The following is a 20,481-nucleotide window of genomic DNA, read 5'->3' as shown; positions in this document are numbered from 1 at the left end:
GCAACTAATACCTAACTTAAGAAGCTAAGTGAATCCAAAGCAAAGCTCTCTCTCCCACATGTTCCTACAGTCCTACTGGCTGAATCTATCAGTCAGGATCCCTTTCCTGTTCCAGAGTGCTCTTCTTTTCTTCTTCAGGGGTTGTTGATGCTGTTGGTAAAGAAAAAGGGAGAGATGATTTTGGGGCATTTTCTCTTAAACATTTCTCTTGTGCAAGAATCATCTCAAACTGCAATCTCAAGCCGCTTCTTTCTCAATATGTAGAATTTTCTTTTTTTACCCCCACCCTCTCTCATGCAGACAAGTGGCCACTTAATTAACTGATGGTCCATTTGATCTTGTTGACACCTGGCTCAATATCTATACCTGCTAAATAATACAGGTTGAACCTCTTTAGTCCAGGATTGTCTGGTCCTGCAACACCTGTGTTCTGGCATGATTTTAGTTAGCTGGACGTTCACCTACATGGATGTAGCCAAGTTTCCCAAGGTCTGTTTTACAGCCACTAGTCCAGTCTCTCAGTGCTCTATGCTGTTATTTAGCTCCAGTTTACCCCTAAATGTCTTCTAAGAGCCCAGTAAACAGTGGGGCTACGTCTACACTGGCCCCTTTTCCGGAAGGGGCATGTAAATTTCACTAGTCGTCGTAGGGAAATCCGCGGGGGATTTAAATATCCCCCGCGGCATTTAAATAAAAATGTCCGCCGCTTTTTTCCGGCTTTTAAAAAAGCCGGAAAAGAGCGTCTAGACTGGCCCCGATCCTCCGGAAAAAGTGCCCTTTTATGGAGGCTCTTATTCTTATTGAAGTACTTTGAAGTACTTTGAAGTAAGAATAAGAGCCTCTGTAAAAGGGCACTTTTTCCGGAGGATCGGGGCCAGTCTAGACGCTCTTTTCCGGCTTTTTTAAAAGCCGGAAAAAAGCGGCGGACATTTTTATTTAAATGCCGCGGGGGATATTTAAATCCCCCGCGGATTTCCCTACGACGACTAGTGAAATTTACATGCCCCTTCCGGAAAAGAGGCCAGTGTAGACGTAGCCTGGAAGTGTTAGTAATGTTGATAGACAATATGGTCCAGCAAATTCTCTGGTTTGGCACCGGTCAGGTCCCAAGGGTGGCAGACTACAGAGGTTCAACTTGTATTATCAGAAGAGAAGACTCATAATCGTCTTTAACCATTAGCCTATTTTTACAGTAAAACTAAAACAATGATTTATATTAAGTTGTTAGGATTATCATGAAAATACAAAGAAAGTTATTTTAAAGAGCAATACTATTCTGAAAAATCAAGTACAACTATGCCTTTTTTCTCAGATATATTTCTTTCATGTAATCAGCCTCAGATTTGCTGACTTTAGTGACAAAACCAAGGTGACTTTGTGTGTGTATGTTTTCATCCTCTTAGCCCTGCAGTGCCAACATAGATAAGATTGAGTGAGCTGAATTCTGTTCCATCCCACTGTCAACAGCAATGCCACTAAATTCTAAGCAATTACATTTTGCAAACCCATTCAAGACTGCACAGAAATAAATAAGGCCCTAATTTAGCTTGGCACATCTTTATGACCTGTGATAATGCTCAAGTTGGAAAGAACTAAGCATGACTGTGCCCAGGCTGAATTTACAGTGTAGGTAGTTAGCAAAACATTGTACTTGTAACTAGAGCACAGTTGATCTGGAAATTATTTCAGACACAGACATGAAAACCTGTGTTTTGGGTTTTTTTTATATATATAACATGAGTCAACTTTCAAAATAAAATGACACTTTAACCTTTCCAGTGGCAGTAGTAAAAGATGATATATTTTGGAGACCCTGATTTCGTAAAGTTCTGTACATCAAGAAACTGTTAACTACAGAGGAGTTATAGGTGCTAAGCACCTCACAAGTTCAAGCTCTTAATCTCATTTTGTGTGCTAATATATTGCTTGACATGCCTACCTGTGTTTATGTGTTTCCAAATCCTTCTTGTTTGTATCTATTGTTAGCTTCTTCGCATTTATTAATTTTCTGTCTACTTTGGAAAATAAATTTAAATATATCGATAACTCTGATGGGCAGGACGATCCCTTCTGCAAGTGGAAAGGAACTTAGACCTCTCAAACTCATTGCAGGGGTGGGGGGAGGGATTGTTGGCTCTGTTTAATCATTTCAGACAGGGATCCCACAGAGCTCAGGATCCACATGGTTGTATAGATGAGTCTGTAGTGAAGTAAGAGACCAGCTGCTCTCCATGGCAACATCGCCTGCTGATGTCAAAGATCTCCTAATAGATATCAAAGGGGGAATTAATAATGCTAAAAGCACCATTAATTCATATTGAGTCCTCCTTTGGTTGCTAATGTCAGCCAGAGGGAATTCAGCCAATGGCAACACAGCTCCGGAAGGTGCTGAGCTGCTGCAGAGGGGATCATTAGAGTATAATAAAGAGCCAGGCACTTCTCCCCTTTTGCCACTCTGGAGTGTACCTCCTTAAGTCCTCCCCAAAGACTTCCCACCAGAGGAGACAATGTATTGGAAAATTGGCAATGCTAATCTGGTAGTTTCATTCTACCCTCTTCCCGGGGAATCTTCCTTGGAAGAGAATAAGCTAAATTTAAATTTGGAAACTATAATTAAATTAGATTGGGAAGAAAGATTGGATTAGTCTTATACATTCTAAGGTTACTGAGCAGCCATGGAGTTCTTTTTCTCAGCGGTACTGAGAAAGCAGCATTTTTCATATTTCATAGCTATGATTTACTTCTCTTGAGGAAGGGGTCAATGTCTGTAATCAGTTGGATCTGCAATCTCAAACTTATTGCAGCTATAAAACACTTACATATGCAAATGCTTCATCCTCATTAGAAATTCTTTTCCAAAGTTTCTCCCTCCCAAATGAGGTTTTTATATATCTTGGTTCCTCACAGCTACATGAGACTCTTGATCATTGACCCTGATTTAAATAAGGAGAAGACAGGCATTTAATATAGAATCATGCCCCCGGCCAGTGCACAGGTGTGATATATGGGCTACTTACACTAATAATCATCCACAGGAAGGGCTAGGAGCCAACTCACACATTGAATGATACTTGCTCCTGGGCAGAAGGTTTCTTACTGGGCAGACTATATAGTCTTCTAAAATGCATCTCTTGTATACAGGCTACCACCTGTGCCAGAACTGTCAGATTGGTGCCACATGCTTCTTTATAAATCCCATGTGTTCACCCATGTATGCCAAGAAAAGAGTACCTGAACTTTAGAGGAAAGAAGGCACAAGACTGAGAGATAGCTCTCGCTGCCAAGAAGACAGGTTGTATTGCAGCAGCATCTGAGAAAGCTGTGATGACCACTTGTGGTGTTAAATTATGCATCAATAGGAGATCGCTGCCTGTAGGTATCCTGAGTGGAAGCAAGATCGTGGTGAATAACGGTTCAAGAGGAACAAACTTAATTACAAAGATGAGACTAAATCTTGCTACTGCTCAGGAGAAAGGTACAATACCACAGTTAGAGAGTTACACTCCTGGGGTATGTCTACACTACAGAGTTAGTTCGAACTAACTTAGTTCGAATTAGTTAATTCGAACTAAGCTAATTTGAACTAACGCGTCTAGAACTAAAAACTAGTTAGAATTAGCGTTTTGCTAATTCGAACTAGCATGTCCACATTGAGTGGATCCTGAACAGGGCTTAAGGATGGCCGGAAGCAGTGCCGGCAGGGCATCAGAGGAGGACTTAGAGCGTGGAGATGCTGTGTCAGGCTAGCCGAGGGCTGCGCTTAAAGGGACCCGACCCCCACCCCGGACAGACAGTTCTCAGGGGTGCTCCGCTTGAAAACCAGTCCTGGCTTGGAGTGCCCGGAGTGCCCACACTGGGCACATCACACCACTCGGCCATCAGCCCGGCTGCACTTGCCGCAGGCTGCCATCTGGGGAGAGGAGGCAATTGGGGGGTTGCAGGAGAGCTTCCACCCCTAGAAGCCCGCAGAGCCAGCCCAGTCCTCCCCATCGGGGGCTCGTACCCCATTCCTCCCACACCTCCTTCCACTTGCCCTTCCCTAGCCCCCCTTCCTGATGTACAAAATAAAGATAACGTTTCTTCCAACATTGACTCTGTCTTTATTGAACAAAACTGGGGGACACTGGGAAAAGGAGGAGGGAAAGGGGAAGAGAAAGGCTGGGAGAGGGGAAGGCAACTAACATGATCAGGGGTTGGGAACAGGTCCCAGATGAAGAGAGGCTACAGAGACTGGGACTGTTCAGCTTAGAAAAGAGGAGATGGAGCGGGGACAGGATAGAGGTCTCTAAAAGCAGGGGTTGGGTGGAGAGGGTGCATTCAGAAAAGTTCTTCCTGAGTTCCCATAAAGAAGGACTAGAGGACACCAAAGGAAAGGAATGGGTATCAGGCTTCAAACTAGTAAGAGCAAGTTGTTGTTCTTCACAAAGCAAATAGTTAACCTGTGGAACTCCTTGCTGCAGGAGGCTGTGAAGGCTACAACTAGAACAGAGTTTAAAGGGAAGTGAGATCAAGTCATGGAGGTTGGGTCCATGGAGTAGTCTTAGCCAGGGGGTAGGAGTGCTGTCCCTGCCCAAAGTTTGTGGAAGGCTGAAGAGGGATGGCACAAGACAAATGGCTTGGTCACTGTCTTCGGTCCATCCCCTCCAGGGTCCCTAGGGTTGGCCGCTATCGGCAGACAGGCTACTGGGCTAGATGGACCTTTGGTCTGACCCAGTACGGCCATTGTAAGCTCAGGGCTCAGGGTCGGGGGTCTCAGTGGACCCCCTTGATTTTCATGCACACCTGCTCCTGGGTGGCCAGGCTGGCAGCTCTCCTGCCCTAGACGGCCACTTTCCTGTGCCTATTGCGGAGATTGTGGACAAGGCACTAGCCCAGGAAGGTGCCCGCCTCTTGCGGTCCCGGGCAAGCTCCCGGGAGCCGCCAGCCTGGTCCCGGGAAGAGGGGGTGGGCTGGGGGACATCGGGTGGGTGGCTCTGTGCCGTGCCAGGTGCAGGGTCTGCTGGCTGGGTGCTGGCAGGCTTGCACCTAGCACGGGCACCGTAGCCAGCCCATGCCCCTTTAAGGGGTCCGGTGCCGGGAGGGGGGCAGAAGAGTTTCCCTGGTGTTGGCCAGAGTGGCCACCAGGGAAACCTGGGGAGGGCTAGCCTCCCACTAGTTCGAATTAAGGGGCTGCACACCTCCAGTAAGTTCGAACTAGGCTTAATCCTCGTAAAATGAGGTTTTCCTAGTTCGAACTAAGCGCTCCACTAGTTCGATTTAAATTCGAACTAGCGGAGCGCTAGTGTAGCGCCTATGAATGTTAGTTCGAACTAACGTCCATTAGTTCAAACTAACATTGTAGTGTAGACATACCCCTGGAAATTAAAAAAGTATTTATATGATCAGAAACTACTTTGCTAATTATCTATCTCCTGTCTAGTGTGCTAGAGGTGAGATAAAAGTTGCGTCACTAGAGGAAGAATGACTAAGAGCTTGTGTATGTCTTTTACAAAAGCAAGAGCTAAAAAGATCCTATATATAAAACTCTGTGTGGTCAGTTTTAACTAGCTTCATTTATATAACCTCTAATTATTTTAGCAGTGGGTGAATACCTATAGCTGTAGCCACTAGAGGCAGTAGATACTGACCTTGGTCTTGCAACAGGATTATAAGCATTATAATTCTGAACTATATGTGTTAATGGGGGGCAAGGAAATAAGATTCAGTGTTTTAAGAACCTGCCTGTGACACCTGTCTTAAATGCCACTGATAATATATTAACAGGATTATATAGGCTATAGGAAATAGGTTATAAGGGAGGCATTTTATTCCTGTTATAGCTGTTCTGAGGCCCAGTCCAGCAATCTCTAGCATAGGAGGCATGTTGGGAGGAGGTTTGTTTCCTGTACTACTGCAAGCACTGCGAAGGGATGCTTCAACTCTGCACTGAGCCACCCACGATGGAGCAATCATTGTGAGTCCAGGAGGTCACGCCCCCTCTTCCCTGTTGAGCATGTTCCAGATGGAGAACACAGATATAAGGTGGCTGCCCAGCTCAGTTGGGGGAGGTACTGGTGGAAGAAGAATGTACCCTGATGGTCTCAGCAACACTCCTGATGGAGCCCAAAGACCCAGACTATGCTCCAGGTGACTTGCCAGAAAGGCAGACTGCGAGGGAAGCTGAGCTGCTCCGGGGCCATTGGACTGCTTGTTTGCTCTGCCTCCGCCTGGTGGCTGAAAGCTCACAGTGTTTGACCCACCCAAAGGCTTTATACTGATAAGCTTCCCTGCCTACAGGGCTAATTGCCCAGTCCAATTGACCATCCTCCAGGTTTCAGAGTCAGAGGCCTGTGGGATTGTTTTGTTGTCCCAGCTAGGAGGCTGTGAGGTCACAGAGTGCATGACTGTTTGGCCAACAAAGCCCCTGGAATACTGGTCCCACACTGGACTGACAGGGATGCCGCTGCTTGACTCCAAGGCCCCGTGCCACAGGCACTGTCCATGACCCATGGTGCAGATTGCAACAACTACCTCAGGTCTGATTTTGGATTTTGGAATGAATTCAATTATTACATAAATCATGGTAAACTCGGACACATTTGGTTTTACATCTACAAGAACACTATGGCATCTATTGTTAAGCATATAGAACCGCTTTAAAGTACAGCAATGTGAGCAATTAAAACTACCCCCAAAGAAAGACTCATCTTCACATAACATGGCATACATTCTATTTCCCAAGTATACAGCTTTGAGTAACAATACACGCACCTCAATAGACAAGGTTGGAGTCATTGCATCGTTTACATCATGTGCAGTCAACAGAGGGCAGTGGAAGTGATTTTTTTAAGTGTCTTTTTCATTTATTTCTGAACTAGTGGGCTCTGACCACTCACTGGTTTTACAGCATAAAGTAAAATTACTCTGAATTAGCCCAGGTCCCCTGTGTACATCTGTTAGCTCTTTCCTGTTTCTGATGTGTATATCATAATCTTGAAAACTGTGTTTAAACTGAAAAGAAGTTGAGGGTATGATTTATCTTACTTGTTGCACCTGCAAAGTTGCAGTTCCTTTTTGCACCTGCATACGAGATAGAATCTAAATGAGACATCCTTCTTCACATTAGGGTCACCGATGTAGTAGGTGGCACTGATGAGGTGTCCAGACAGGTCTCTTGCTCTGTTGAGGGTGCATTTGGCTGCATGCATGTTTATGTGCTCTCTCTCTATGTTGCACTGGCTTTGCACAAGTAGCCAGCAGAGCAGACTCCAAGATAGCCCCCAAGGACCACAGAATCAGATAAGATAAGAAGGCACCTGAGTCATGTTTATTGTAAACAAAGCACATTCCTTGCCTCCCTGGATCAGATGTTTACAGTTAGGCTAACACAGGTATGCTTGTTACAATGGGCAAAGCTCAGTCACTAGTGTGGAATTCACTACTGCCCCCTAGGCTAGACAAAGAGTTAAGTCATGATACCCCAACATTTATATACTGAAACAATTAACTTGTGATACACACCTTACATATTATCTTACACATTTATGACGTGTCTGTTACCTCCCTTTGTACTTTCCTCCTAATATGTCAAACAAAGAATTTCTATTCACCACTGTTACTGTGCCTTCACTTCTGGCATTTCAGACAAAATATCAAACTATTTTATTGTGTGCTAGGTTGGGGTGTCCTTGTACTGTCTTGGTGGAATATTCCAGGTGTGCTAGCACTAGTACTTACACCAGGCCCATGCTTCAGGCTCTTTCTTCCTTGTCCACCCACTATTGTTTGGCTACACACCCACCAACAGGGAGGGGCCAAAAGGGGCAGTTACCTCAGAGCCTGGTGATTCAAAAAGTCCCAGGGCTCCCAACTGCCACCACTGCTTCCGCAGGAGCAGTGGTGGCTAGAGTCTTAGGCCCTTTAAATTGCTTCTGAAGTGCAATGTACTCTGGGCAGCAATCAGGGTTGCTTTGTGGATGGAGCAGCCAGCACAGCATGCTTCGGACAGTGCTGAGGTCTGGCTGCCCTAGCCTGACCCCCTTCAACCTAAAGCCCTTCCTCTTCCCGGATTATGGAGCCAGGACTTCTCTCACCTTGTCCAGGGACCTAGCAAGTCTGTTGGCAGGGTAGCAAAGGTGAGAGTTCCAGAGTAAACAGGCTGCATGACATGTTGTCTGGATTTTCTCTGAACTACTCTCTTTTTTCTATGCCTTGCTGCATCATTCCCATTGAAGTGGGCTGACTCGTCCCATATTGAGAACTACAGGGGGCTGTGCTTAAAAATAGACACTTCAGATGTTTTGTCAGAGTATCTCCTGCTCCAGAGTGCAAAATTCTGGAACAAAAATCACCATTGCATGCAGGATATTAGGACACTAGGACTTGCACACTGGATTAGACAATTAAACCATTTATATGGATATGATAGAGAAATAATAAACAAGTGACAAATTAAACTATTGCTGCACAGATCTTTCATCTGACCCATGTCCTCTCATTTCTGATACATCATGAAGTTGTACTAAATCAGATATCTTCCTTATATCCAGCTATTATTTGACTTTCTTCCTTTTTACTATTTGACCATTAACTAATAATAATAATAATAATAAGTTTATAGTTGTAAATTTTCAAACAGAAAGAGAGAAAGTGACACCCATTGCTTTGAAAAGTTACAAATATAGACCAATAGAATTACGGAAACATTTGATTTAATAAAATCAAAATACGATGGAAAAAACTCTAGAAACAGAAAGCCATACTACAAGTTATGTTCCACAGGATCCACAGGAAATAGAACTGAAGTCTTAATTATCTGCAGGACACCATTCATAGTTTTCACATCAATTTACTACATAATTATTTCAGTTAATATTTTATTTTTGCATCCTCCATGTGTGTACAATGCTGATTTTCATAAGGGTGAAACCAGAGTAATTACATAGCTGCAGGTACAGTTATCACTCCATTTCATCCATACTTTGTATCTCTCAGACACGTGATTCCTCCTCTTTACAGGTGTTATCTTTAATTAGACTTAGTCACAGACTATCATCCATATTTTAAAAGTCAGAAAATTAGCATCTATATTCATTGTGTACAATTATAAGGTAACCTCAAAATTTAACCTCCATCTTATGTTTTGTTCTGAAGAAAGTTGCAGAAAGTGCATCATTAGGATTTCCAAGGTTTCCTCAGGCTTCTAAAACTCATCATTAGAGTTATTATGTATACTATTTCTACAAGCCCTTAAGGAGGTAAGAACATTTGACCACACAAATTCTGATTAAACTTTTCTTCAAACTAAAAATGTTCAGATTAAAATTATTATTTTCAGTTTCCTTAACCTGTTACTCCAAGTTTTTAAAAATATCATTTACTCCTCAACATTAAGGGCACAGTCCTACAAAGTCTATAGAATGTAGGCAATTACAGTTTTGTTTGGAGCCAGTTTTACTTTATAGGCTCAAGTGAACTGGTATAATGCTGCAGTGTTAGGGTTTCATATATTTGAGAGGACATTTTATATCCAAACATGTTCTTTTACAGTAATAGAATTTAAACTAAAGGTTGATAGAATATTGTGGTTTAATTTCAGATTTTGTAAACCTCTGATTTTAGAAAACCTAACGCTACTGGTGGAGTCTAATCTATGCTCCCTGAAGTCAGCAGAAAGACTTTGATTTCAGCAGGCTTTGGATCAGGCTCATTATACATGTCCCTTTGATAACAAATAACTAGTTACACTTTTCAGGTTCTTTTTTTGTCTACTGCAGCCACTCCACCCACTGCATTTAACAATACTATCTATTAAATCATAGAACAGGAAGGAACCTTGAAAGCTCATCTAGTCTAGTCCCCTGCCCTCATGGCAGGACCAAGCATAATCTAGATGATCCCAGGTAGATGTCAGTCTAACGTGCTCTTAAATATCTCCAATGATGGCGATTCCATAATCTCCTTAGGCAATTTATTTCAGTGTTTAACCACCCTCACAGTTTCCTAATATCCAACCTAAACCTCCCTTGCTGCAATTTAAGCCCATTGCTTCATGTCCTTTCATCAGAGGTTGAGAAGAATAACTTTTCTCCCTTCACCTTGTAACATACTTTTAGGTATTGAAAGTTGCTATCGTGCCCTCAGAGTCTTGTCTTTTTCAGATTAAACAAACCCAGTTCCTTAATCTTCCCTCATAGGTCATGTTTTCTAGGCCTTTAATCATTTTGTTGCTTTTCTCTGTGTTTTTTTCTAATTTGTCCACATCTTTCCTGAAATGTGGTGTCCAGAACGGGACACAAGAATTCAGTTAAGGGCTAATCAGTGCAGAGTAGAGCGGAAGAATGATTTCTCATGGCTTGCTTACAACACTCCTGTTAATACATCCCAGAACAATGCTCTTTTGCAACAGTGTCACACTGTTGACTCATACTTAGTTTGTGGTGTATTGTGAACCCTTTGAACCCTTTCTGAATTACTCCTACGTAGGCTGCATTTCCCATTTTGTAATGTGTGCAACTGATTTTTCCTTCCTAAGTGGAGTACTTTACATTTGCCCTTAATTAATTTCATCCTATTTACCTCAGACCATTTTTCCAGTTTGTCTAGATCATTTTGCATTTTCATACGATTCTCCAAAGCACTTGTGACACCTCTCAGATTGGTACCTTCTAAAAATGTTATAAGTGTACTATCTATGCCATTATCTAAATCGCTGATGAAGATATTGAACAGAACTGGTTCCAAAACTGATCCTTGTGGAGCCCCACTTATTATGCCCTTTCAGTATGCCTATGGACCATTGATAACTACTATGGGATTGGTTATCCAACCAATTATGCACCCATCATTCTCCATCTAGGAAGGTTTTATTTCTCTAGTTTGTTAATGAGGTCATGCAAGACTATATCACCTACTAGCTATCAGGTTAGTTTGACAACTAAATGAACATGGAAGAGACTACTGAATTTCACTGTGAACTGTTGAGTGTTCAGCACTTTTGAAGAATCAGGCAACATATCTGACAAATGAAATGTGGATTTAGGAGCTTACATTCAAGCACTCATTCCTTGATAAACTTTAGCTATGGCGTCATCTGATTTCAATTAACTCATAAATTGGGGAGGCAAGCATTAATTTAATTGCTCAGAAGCTAGCATTTGGCTAACATAGCACACAAGACAACCTAGTCCTAGAGCAACTCAGCAGGACACAATTGTTTCTCTTTCACTTCTTTATAAGCTTTGCTTTTGTTGTGGTTGGTCACAGAATACTTCCATTAATCTGAGCCTTTAAAGAAAGGATATTCTAAAAGGACTTCAGTAGCTAGGATTCCCTGCCTTTCTTATTGACTAATTTTCCATAGCCCCCTTTTGAAAATTACAGTCTTCAGGCAGATAGGATTTTCAAGTCAGCACGTTGTTTTTCCTTTAATTAGGATCCTGGGTTTATTTTTAGATGTTTTGGCAAATGCTGCATTTGCCTTTGAACATCTGCTCAATGCTGTGAAGGAAGGTAATATAGTTGCCTCACTCAGTACTCTACTGTTGAAGAATATCTGTTTCAGAGAGTTCTGTAATTTGATTAACTGGCTCTAATTTACATGACAAACATTTTCCTTTGACAACTTTCCATTACAGTGTATGGTATTGTTTGAGATAACACGTATCTTGTACATGTCAGAATAGCTAAAAGGAAGATATTTCTGCTTATGTGTCTAGAGTTCTAGAACTGAAGTTGTGGGCTTTACTTTGTAAAACCAGGTTTTTCATTCTACTGCCTACATGTTTTTGCCTAATATTTATTTGTGATGCTTAGTCCAGTGCCCTATGTGAGGCATCTGTCCGGCTATTTACATCATACCCATTATGGTATCCATATCCAAGTGACTCTGATGGATTAAACAAGTTTTTTGTTCGTGCTGCTGCTTGCAGTCATCTAGGATGTGCCAGGTACTTCCCTATTAAAGGTTTGCCACTCTGCCATTGCTATAGTCACAGGGTTTTTGAACAAGAAGCCTTTTGTGGAAGAATTCTCCCGCAAAAACATCTTGCGCAAAAGCGTGTCCAGACCTCCAAGTGCATCCCAAAAGCAATGTGCTTTTGAGCAAGAGAGCGTCCACACTGCATGGGCGTTCTTGCGCAAGAAAGCTCTGATGGCCATTCACAGAATGGCTGTCAGAGCACTGGTGCATTTTCGGATAGGCTCTATTTGCGCAAGAAATCCCTGCAGAGCATCTACACATGCCTTTTTGCACAAGAATTGGAGTTATGTCTAGTAGAAGGAGGTATACCTACACCGCAAAAAGCCCTCTGTTCTGTCAATTGACTGTAGATTTTCTAGCGCAAAAATGCGCTTAAGGTGTGGATGCTCCGCACAGCCGTTTTTGTGCAAAAACCTTGTAGTGTAGACATAGTCCAAATGTAAAGAGATTTGTGTTTGCACAAATACTTTGCATGCCAATTCCCATGTGATTATTTACATGCACATCCCTGGAACCAACTTTTTGCAAACATTCTTGAGAATAGTTTTTCTGAATCCAGGACAGTGAATCAGAGGGATTGTCAAATTATTAAATAGTTCAGGATCTAGCGCACAGTCCTGTATGTCACCACTTGATAATGAACCACTTATAATATTTTTTTAAATAGTCTTTCAATCTGTTCTGTGTTTAGTAATTTCTTTTAGTTTACTTACAAAAGCGGCTTTTGGCAGAATCCTACATAAAGTATTAAGAAGTGTAAAAACCACATGTTGACTGCTCCTGAAAGCTTGTTCTCTGGCTATCTTAGTATTTAATACTGAAACTAATTTACCATAGAATCTGAAGCGCAGATCTTCCAAGGTATTTAGGCACTTAAGTGGGAGTTAGTTCCTTAAATTCCTTGCAGGATCTGGTTCTGAGTGCCTTACACATCATCCATAATGGCAGGGTCCTAGTGAATTGCACGGAGTCTCTGGCTCTTTTCTTTTTCAATCAAAATAGAAGCATTTTAAAAATCAGGGTTTTAATGAAGTGAGAACTCAGTTCATCCAATTTCATAACTACCACAAGAAGATGGAGATTATTTTTTTGTACATGCTACATTGAGTTTTTTATTGACTTGTTTATACTTGGATTAAAATCTCAAAAACCCTACTTTATTTCAAGAGCATTAAGGAATATCAAAATGCTGTCTGCAATATTTTTGGAGTGTTCTACAGCTTTTGTGGGATGGATGGGTACCTCCAGAAAATTGCCATTTGTGTCAGAACAGCATGAAGAATGTTTTATGAACAAAGATCTGGGAGGATATCAATAATTGACAAGTAAACAGAGCCTACTAAGTCTAATCTTCATTGTGATAAATCTCAGTGGTGATGATTTTCTCCTGAGACACAGCAGAAAATCCAAAATCCAGTCATCTGGAAATTATATGAACCAATGGTTATAATTTAAGAAAATTAAAAATGTAAAGACCAAGGCTGTACTGTTTCCTTTGTAGTTATTCACTGTTTCTCCGTGTAACTGATATTTGTCATTTGGAAGAAGCCCAGTGCCTAGAGGAAGAGTGGGAATTGTAAAGTGTTTTTTGCTCTACTTTTAAAAGCTGCAAAGTAAAGAATTTCTGAGGATGGGAAAGGCTGTTCTTAAGCAGAACTGTGTGTGAAACAGTCCTTAAGGTTCACTGCCTTTCACACTTTCAGAACTTCCACAATTATGAAGGATTATGGGCAAGAGTTATCACACTTAGGGCATATCTACACTACAGAGTTATTTCAGAATAACTCACATTATCATATCTATAGTAGCCCAATGTCTGTGAATCTGTAACGCTGAAATGCTGGCTGTTCCTCTGGGTGGTGCTGTTGCCTGAAATGCTGTCTGTTCCCTCTGGGTGGTCCGTGCTGCCTAGGGAATGTGAGGCCCAAATGGCCGCTTGCATTGCTTGCTCCCCCGTGGCGGCCCGGTTGAGTGGCACAGAAGTCAGCCAAGTGCCACGGCGGGAGGCGAAGGAGGGCGGGACGGTGATGTGCGGTGTGACAGCGGCTCCAGGCCCCGCTCCCAGCCGTGAATATCACTGCCTCGCTCCCCTTTGCCTCCTGCTGTGGCACTTGGCTGACTTCTGCGCCGCTCAGCCAGGCCACCACGTGGGAGCAAGTGGCGCAAGCAACTGTTTGGGCTCCGTGGTCCCCCGAGTGAGAGGCAGGAGGGGGAGGAGAAGAGAAAGAGAGAGACAGAGTGAGAGACCGGAGGCTCAGGAAAGAAGACCAACGTGGAGGAAAGACCTGAAAATCCCATCTTATGACGGGCTAATTGGCTAGTTTCAAAACAATAAGGTGGGCGTCAACACAGCAAGTGTGCTATTTTGAAATTATTTTGAAATAACAGGCTTGTTATAGTGAAATAATAACCCCTTGTTCTACAAGGGACAACACCTATTTCGAAATTGCTATTTCGAAACAGATGATTGTGAACACTCAGCTGTGCTTATTTCAACATAATTGTCCTCCAGGACTGCTATTCTGGCGGCCACTTTGTCTACACCCCTCAAAATTCTATAGCTTCCCTACTTCTGCAGAGTTTAAAGCTGTAGGTAGAAGGGAAAGGGCTTGTGGTACAACACGAGCCCTGCTAGTACCGTGCCACACAGGAACACCCTGCTCTGCTTTCCCTGCTGCCATGGCAGACCCCAGAGCTCCCTCTGAGCCCCCATGGGTTCAAATACACCCAGAGCCACCTCTGAAGCCCCTAGCCTGGGGCAAAAGAGGAGGGCATCCTCCTGGATTGGTGCAGAGATACCGGATCTCATGGAGGTGTGGGGCGAGGAGTCTAACCTCCAGGATCTCTGCACCAGTACCACGCTCCCTGGCAAGTGGCATCTACTACTCACACACACTTCCCCCAACTCTCTCCTCCAGCAGGCTGGGATAGAAGTTCTTTCTCTGGGTGTCCCCGGACCGTGTGGATAGTGAGGCTCCCATGGGATGTCCATGCCCCTGCAGGTAAGTGCCCGGTGTGTAGGCGAGAGATGGCCATGCTCAAAGCTCCTTGTCATCATCTGAACTGAGACCTTCGGTGTCGGCTCAGAGATTAAGGCTGGGCTCCATGCTCACTGTCTCCTGGGATGACTGCCTTTGTCACTTTTCTTCAAGTTGGGCCAGCTGCGAGCATGGCACGTCCGACACTTTCCGCCCAACCCGGAGATAATCAGTACCTGCATGCCCTCCAATGCAGTTTTGAGCAGGAGCACCATCTGGGAGCAGCTGTCCTGACAGCACAAGACCATGTGCATGCCATTCACCACCACGATCAAGCGCCTGGTCACTGCCATTGAGTGGTCCAGCAGCCAACCCTACTGTATCCACTTCCCCCACCTCCCACACCTGCTCCCCCCCAACTCCCATTCCCCAAAAGCCCTCCAGCACTTGCACCTGCCCCTACCCCCTTTCCCCCGTTTCTCCAGCTAGCATCCCACCTCAGGGTCACTGAAATATACTCCTTGATGAAGTCCAAGGCACAGTGGTCAGGGGCTAGGTTGGGGATATGGGTGATGTCAATGTCCCCCTCACAGTTGGGGAAGCCCATGATGGGGTCCACATTGCCCAGTATGATGACCCTGTGCAGCAGGATGGTGTTGATGTTCTTCACCACCTATAGAATCATAGAAACATAGAATCACAAGGTTGACAGAGCCCTTGGTAGTTCCCTAAGTCCAAGCCCCTTCCCAACGAAGGAGCAACCCAAACTACCCCATCCCTGGCAGGGCTTTGTGAAGCCAGGACTGAAAAACCTCTAGATACAGAGATTCCGCTGCCATTCTAGGGAACCCATTCCAGTAGTTCACTGTCCTCCTACGACAATGGTAAGAGAATCAAACCTGCATGAGCATGGCCCCAATGGTTGATCTCCCCTCACCGAACTGGCTCCCGAGGAAGCTGTAGCTGTCCAGCATGGTGAGCTTCCAAAGTGCAATGGCAACATGCTTCTGGAGGGGGATGGCACATTCATGCACATGTCCTGTCACCAGAGTGCCTGGGTGAGCCACTCATAGAGCTCTAGGAAGGTGTCCGTCCGCATGCGGAAGTTCTGGAGCCACTGCTGGCTGTCCCACCACTCCATGACAATGTAGTCCCACCAGTTGGAACTGCTCTCCCAGTGCCAGAAGCAGCGGTGCACAGTGTGCAGGGGAGGTTGGAAGGGACTGTGGGGCATGAGGAGTGCCTGGGCCAGGGTGAGGAGTTGCCCTATTCTGAGCTGATAGTTGTAGTCCAGCAGTGCCACAAGGGAAGCCTGCATAAATTGCACCAGGAGTTGCGGCAGGAGATCTAAGAGCTGGTGACTACTTTGCAGCAAGTCCAACTCCATGGTGAAAGTACTGTGGCATCTGCATGGGCAACCAGAGAGTGTGGTGTGAAATTGCTGTCCCTCAAGGAGGAAGGCAATGGAGAAGAGTCTGAGTCATGGCTGCAGAGGGGAACCCTTTAAGCACGAGCCTCCCAGAGCCTCAGGTAACAGCTCCAGGAAGTGACTGCTGTTCTGATGCCCTGCCCAGAGTGCTTCCGGGGGGGCTTTAAATGTGAGTCAGGCTCCTATGAGTGTGGACCCTCTATTTCAATATAAATCTGCACTATTTCAATGGGGGTTTATAGTGAGGATGCACTACTGTGAAATAGTTATTTCAGGAGTTATTTCAAAATAGCTTATTTCAAAATAAGCATGTAGTATAGACATAGCCTTAGAAACAATACTGTCAAAGCTTGACACACATATTTGTCACTTCCTGGCTTCAGGGGAAATTTCAGTGCAATGACATTCCAAAAAGTTGGCATTGGATGGGTTGTTTTTTGCTACATAGTTGGAGCGAAATGATATTTTTGTTTGATTAGCAGAGCTTACTGTGCCAAGAACTCACCAAAATCCATTTACTTTTATTTTCCAGCATGAGTAGGACCCTAGTCCCCACCCTCAATCCCTGTATTAGTGACATTTGGCAGTTCTATTTTGAGGCTATTTTTCAGGCACCTATTTAAGGCACTTCTGTCACTGAGCCATGTACAACCCCAGCCGCCATTCCCTATTAGCCAGGGTTAATCTCTTAATGTGCAGGGCCTCCACAGAGTCACCCTGGGACTGGTGTCAGTATTTAAAAGCATTCTAAATAATCACAGACTCTACTTCGGAGGGAGCAATTAGGATTTAGTGTACACAGAGCAGCAGAATGGAATGTCACTGTAAGGATTTTTGCCCCTCAGCTATTAATTGTCTGCTGTGGCCAAGCCATGAAGCTCTGGCCAGCTTTTCACCTTGTACCATGAAAAAGCCACATGCCCAATAGACAGTAATGAAATAATCCAGTGCTTCTTGGATCCAGACCAGTATCTGCTTTGAACCCCTAACTTCCAGTGTCTTCCTAGAGAATAGTGCATTCAAAAAAATTCCAGGATTGGGCCCTTTCTTTGGTGCTTTTTTAAAAAAGTGCCTACATAAACATACCTCGCTAGCATATATTATGCATAAGTACACACACTTTCATAGCCACAACATACAACTCTTAAATATTAGAGTCTATTTGGTATCATCTCCTTCTAGCGTTCTTGGTTTGGCTTTTCTTTTGCCCTTGTGCTCTCTGCTTTTAAATCCAAGCCAGCAGCTGTGGCCACACATTTGGCATGGAATGTGCTGTGCACCCAGATGCCAAACTCTTGAACAGATTTTTTTTTTCCCAGGAACAGATTCAGGGTCTGTGACTGCTGCCCCCTGACTGGTTTCTTGGCAGGTTTTCTGGCTAATTTGATTGTTGGCAGGATGGATGCATTGTTGATTCTTGATAATCTCAGAACTCCCCCGAGGGTGACAAAGGTTAGATTAACAGCATGTTTTGAGTATCCTTTACATATGAGGAGATGTGCCCTGTTACATAGCAAAGATTAAGATTTTCCTAAGATCTAAGGTTTCACTTAAAAGACCTAGTTTCCTGGTAAATAGTCATGCATGCTGCTAGCACAGATGTCTACATGTGTTCAGTGAACCCCACTGGTAAAGTTAGCTTGGCAGCTGACATCAGACTGACTGTATTCCATGCCCAACCTATACCGATTTCCTTCCCCTGAAGATCCTGTGGGACAGTGGCTCTCAATCGTATGGGCTCAATACCCCCTTTGTAAATATCGATGGGCTGTTGAAACCCAGAGATCCCCAAGATACCATCAGACCCAACGACTGCCTCCAGAAGGTTCTGTCCATAGGGCGGGAAGGCTAAAAGATTAGACTCCAGATGTTCCAGCAAGATGTGAACAGCCAAGGAATCTATCCAACAGCAACTCAGAGAAGGGATGGTGAGCCAAGGCCCCCAGCAATATATAGTCCTTCTATCGGAGGGTAAGAGTTGGGCAGGGATGTGGGGTCCTGGAAGTAAAGTAAGGAGAGCAAAGAATCTAGGGATGTAGTGAGGAAGGAATTGGAGGTTCAGTGGGGGCTGGAGAAGGAATTAGGGGAAGAGGATTCTAATGCTACAGGAGGGAGGAGGAGAGCTGAGGAAAAAATATAGCACAGATACGTTTGGGGGATGAGTAGTAAGCCACCGCCTCCCAAAAACCACACAGCCCCAAACATAGCTCTTGGGGAACAGAGGCTAGAGGAGAGGCTAGGATAGCTCTTATGACAGAAGGGGAATTGCCCCGCTGTTGAGTAGAAGAACATCACAGACCCAACCTAGAGGGCCAAGACAGTGGTGTGGTGTTACCACTTCATAGGAGCAGTGGTCCATTGGGTAGCCTGTACTTCCTGGAGAACATGACGACAACTTTGAACCTGCATTGTGACCTCTGGAGTTGTGTTATGGCATGTGGAGTTGCATCACCATTCACTGAAATTTAGGCCATCTGGCTCCTCATCTTCATGATATACAGATACGCCAGCCACACTTGAGTGAGGCTATGGCTCCAGACACCAAGTTATACCACTCACTGAGGGGAGCTGAGCCCAGAGGTCCCTGTGTTCCAGTTCTTAATCACACTCCATGGGTTGAGAAACACTGCTACCGCACATCCTGCAAGGGAGTGTGCAGCATAAAATCATAGGATTGGAAGGGATCTTAAGATGTTCCCCCATGAATGACAAAGTTTTGCTGTGGCAAGTGAAAGTGAGAATGCTGCTGTCTCAGAAAGAGTGCCCTGCTGTTGACAAAACAAAGTCCCCTAATTGGGGATGGAAGTATTTTGTTGATAAAAGTGCCAACAAAGAACATTCACACAAGCTGTCTTTTTATGATAAGGCTGTGTCAAGACAATCTTGTCTCTAAAAGGAACATAGTGAAGACATACCCTTTGTCACTTGACCTCACTTGGTCCAGGCTATGAAAGAGATAAGGGGGATGAAGTGAGCTCCTATACTGGACAGTTTCAGAATGGGACCAGAAAAGCTGCTCTGTGTAGCTTGAAAGCTTGTCTCTTTCATCAACATTAGTTGGTCCAATAAAAGGTATTGCCTAATCCACTTTGTCACTTCCAAGAGAGTAGGCAGTCGCAAGCAAGCCAATCCAATATTAGATGTCACTGTAAAATTGTTACCCAAGTCAGAAGCTGCTAAAATACATGCTTAAAGTAACTCTAGAAAAAGGAGAGGATTCTGAGACAGGTTTTTTATTACCAAATCAGACCTTTCCTTTCAAGAAAGGACATGAGACTATTCTGAAGTAATATTTTTAATAAATATGATAGTGAGAACAATCAGAAAATGGACTTTAATTAGATAATACTGTACTTTCTTATCTCACAGTAGAAAGGAGACATCATATATATTCATGTTTTTAAAGTATTTTGAGATTTTTGGATAGAACCTACTAAAGTGCCAAATATTACTAATATTAGTGCATTCTGGAACAGCTGTCAGTTGTTGACAATTTTTTTGAAAGAAAATTGATGGTAGCCAATTTTAAAGAAACTGTCTGGCATATGGGTAGACCGAGCATGAAACAGTCTCTCTATGGAGTCAAATCTGGCTGTGGATGTGCTGAACATATAGTTGGATAAAGCTGAAAGCCCACTATAGTTACACATGTAGAAGAGGGAAATTAGACTAATTTTTGCAAGTAAATGTTTCTTGCAAGGATTCTGAACACACACACACACTCATTTTAATAGTCACATGTTTTCCATTTATTCAGGCAGCATTCAAAGGTGTGGAATGTAATGGGGTGTATTTTTCTTTATTGAAAAGATTTCTCAGTCTGAAAGCAGTTCCACACTTTGCTGGAGCTTGACTTAAAAACAATTCATACAACACATTTGAATTGAATCAGTTTCTACTCTGCTACAAAGGTTCACCTGCTTAATAGCCACCTAAGTTGTTAAAATCAGAGGGATACATTTTCAGAGCATTGTGCCAAAATTGTGCTTTCGTGGTTTTGAAATACCTAGATCATAAATAGGGCCCTACCAAAGTTCCAGTTCATTTTGATCAATTTCACAGTCATAAGATTTTGGAAATGGTACATTTCATTATTTGAGAGAGATGAATCTGAA

The sequence above is a fragment of the Pelodiscus sinensis genome, chromosome 5 (genome assembly GCF_049634645.1).
Source record: "Pelodiscus sinensis isolate JC-2024 chromosome 5, ASM4963464v1, whole genome shotgun sequence".
In the NCBI taxonomy this organism is placed as follows: Eukaryota; Metazoa; Chordata; order Testudines; family Trionychidae; genus Pelodiscus; species Pelodiscus sinensis.
This window is presented reverse-complemented; position numbering follows the sequence as displayed.